Raw genomic sequence first — 3,364 nt, forward strand, 5'->3', positions numbered from 1 at the left:
GTTACATATCTTAATTGATTCATATTGATTCAATTATGGTCAATTATGGGAGATAATGTGTTTGTGTTTTGTGCAAGGATTATGCTGCTAACTGCTAATTATGTTTATGCTAAAACATTCTGTTTTTTTTAAGTGTTGTTTTTAACATTACGGTTATTTTGGTTAATTATTTGTTTTTGTTTAACTGTTTTAAAGTTGTTTTGAGAATACTTTATGTTTTAGGTTATTTTCATTTTTGTTTCAGTTTAATTATTTAAATAATTTAAGTAAATTGGTATATGCATGCTTGGTAAACTATACTGTAACGAGTTAATTTACTAAGTTAGTTAGAGTTACTTTAATCTCTAGTATACTCTAAGAATTTTGTTTTACTCTTGTTTACTTAAGTTTGTTTATAAAGTTTGTCATCATCAAAAAGGGGGAATTTGTTGGCCTCTTAGGTTTTGATGATGACTTCACTTCTAAATAAACAAACATATTTTAGAGATTGTTTTGTAGGTAAATATCCGATTGTGTTAATCGTTGATGAAGCCTATGAATTGGTTCGTGGAAGTTGTACATGTCTCAAATATCCAAGAAGTTGGACAATTGCTTTAGAAGACAGTTTATAGTTCCTAGAGTTAAAGTCCTGACGAAAGTTGTAGATGGAGACAGTGCGCTGTTCCCCACGATACAGGTCTGGAGAAGACATTGACTGGAAGTTACGAAAATTACGTTTTCTGTTTTTGGTTAGTGTAAAAGGTTAAAAGTTTAATTATTTGCTTAATTAAATTAATTTATTAATTGGCAAAAAGTTTTTTTAAAAAACACCTAAAAAATATGGAGAAGACTTATTCCTCACTTTGAATTAGTCTCCTATAAAATCGGAAACCCAAGAGATTTATTCTCTACTTTGAACGAGTCTCCTATTATTTAGGATCTTCTTAGTGACTCATGTTCTGTTAACCGTACAAAAGAACCGCAGTCATTTTCCACCTCTACCTTCAATAACTTCCCAACTTTCTTTGGGAGCAAGTAAGTAAATGGAAGTCATGGGGTGAGTGCATTACATGGTAATCGTGGGTTGAGTGCACTGATGGCTGTTCCCTTTATAAACGAGGGATGCTACGCTAAACCGATATCCATCTAAGAGTGTCCTTAAGGTGAGATCAAAATAAGAAAAATATTTTGTTCATGAATTTGCCAATTAATTCATTATATTTTTCTTGTGCAACTACTTAATTTTAATCTTCTTAAGAATTGGCCTTGTAAGGGTAATTGAGTGTTTTTGTTGTAATTAGACTTAAGGGAAGTCTATGGGAATAGAGAAGCGTGAGAAGAGAAAGAGAAGGAGAAAAGAAGAGAAGAGAAATAGGCCTAGAGTAGAGAAGCTTCAAGTGAAGCATATTTGTTTTATGTAATTGTAATTGATTGCCTAAAACATAGTGAGAATTTTGAAATCTCGGGGGGTCGTGGTTTTCCTTCTTATTAGGCCAAGAAGGTTTCCACGTAAAATCTTTGTCTCCTTTTTATCTTTTGCTTTTTACGTTTAAGCTTTATTTTGTTTGTCAAAATTCCGCAAATAAGAAGAAGAACGAAGTAAAGTTAGATACACAACAATTCACCCCCCCTCTTGTTGCATTCGACCATCTTCGTGTATTTCAACAAATGACCTTAGATTGAAGTTTAGTGAACACTAGTTTGGTGAGAAAGCCTAGCCTTTGCCTCTTTAGCTTATTGATCATTATATCTTTGTTTTAGTTCATTGCATCCTCATTTATCTTTATGCATAGTTTTCTTTTAAGTATGATTAAGTGCTTGATTTAGTTGTTTCTATCACCAATTATCATATTATACGTTTCTGAACGCACTAATCAATTAAGAAACCATTGATTTAACCCCCACTCCCTGTGGATTCGACCCGTACTTTTCGTCGTACTAAACTACGCCTTGCACTTGTGTGCGGTATTATTATTGAAGGATGTAAAGTCCTGATCAAGTTTTTGGCGCCGTTGCCGGGGATTGGCGACTTTGTTAGTTGTTTTTCTTGATTAGTTAGTTCATTGTTCCTTGTCATTGCGAGTTGTTTTCACTTTTCTCTTCACTTTGCACTTGACCCTGCTTTTTTAGTATTGTGTATGCAAACTGGGTCTCAAGGGCAAGAAATCCTTGTACCTATAAATCCTGAAGTTGGAAGTAGAAGAAGGATACAACGAAACATGGAAGAAAAACACATAAAATCCCTTCGAGAGTATTCCATGCCCAATGGAAGTCTAGGGTTGAGTATTGTTCAACTAACCATCACAGCCACAAATTATGAGAACAAAGCATCTTTCTTTCAATTCATTACTCAAGATCAATTTGCCGGTAGTGAGATGAAGAATCCAAACGACCACCTAGATGAGTTCATGAATAAGTGTGGCATTGTGAAATATCAAGGGATTTCTGATGAACAAATGAAGGTGATTTGTTTTCCCTATTCACTTCGTGGTGAGGCAAGAGCTTGTTTAAGATCTGAAGGGCCAAACAAGTATTGCACTTGGGAGCCATTATCCAAAGCTTTCCTTGCTTGATTCTTTTCATCAGCCAAAACTGCTAAACTACGCAATAAAATCACTTTATTTTTTCAAGAAGATGGTGAAGCATTATATGAGGCTTGGGATAGATATAAAGGGTTGCAAAGGAAGTGTCCACACCACGGAATCCAAGATTGGCTCTTAATTCAGAAATTTTTCAATGGTCTTAGGGTTGAGATACATATTTCAGTAGATGCTGCAGCAGGAGGAACATTGATAGCTTAAACCCCTAAGGTTGGCAAGCAGATAATCGAGAAAATGTCTTCAAATTTTCATTGAAGGGATAAAAGGAATATCAAGAAAGGTGGCAAATATGAAGTGGATGCTCTACTTGCAATTCAAAATTTTGTCCAAGCATTTTGGCAAGAAGGATGGACTAGTTGAATGTAGGAAACGAATTGAAGGCTTGTGTGGTGTGTATAATCCAAGGTCATTCACCGCTAGAGTGTGCAGCAGCAAAATCCTTATCAAGCCAATAGGTCAATGCAATGCACAAGCTGGGAAAGCCACCATTCAACCCATACTCCAACACCTATAATGAAGGTTGGAAGTATCATCCCAACTTTTCGTATAAAAACCCTAATGCATCATTAAACCCACCATCGTACCACCAACCTCCACCGACATACAATTAGCAACCCCTAGGATTTCAGAGACCTCCACCACCAAACCCACCTCAGAAATCAAATTTGGAGACCATGATAGAAAGCTTCATTGCAACACAGTCCGAGATAAGTGTTGCTACTTCTAGTGCAATCCAACACATACAAGCGCACAACAAAATCATAGATAACTAAGTAAACTTTCCA

At 35.6% G+C, this 3,364-nt stretch overlaps 1 non-coding gene across 1 annotated transcript; it reads right to left on the reverse strand.

Annotated features, from left to right (window-relative positions):
• Positions 1-2,576: 2,576 nt before the first annotated feature.
• On the reverse strand, positions 2,577-2,683 carry LOC130814374 (small nucleolar RNA R71). The gene has a single exon (XR_009042401.1). It is a non-coding gene; the product is annotated as a small nucleolar RNA R71 (small nucleolar RNA).
• Positions 2,684-3,364: the final 681 nt, after the last annotated feature.

Source organism: Amaranthus tricolor, chromosome 5, assembly GCF_026212465.1.
Source record: "Amaranthus tricolor cultivar Red isolate AtriRed21 chromosome 5, ASM2621246v1, whole genome shotgun sequence".
NCBI lineage: Eukaryota > Viridiplantae > Streptophyta > Magnoliopsida > Caryophyllales > Amaranthaceae > Amaranthus > Amaranthus tricolor.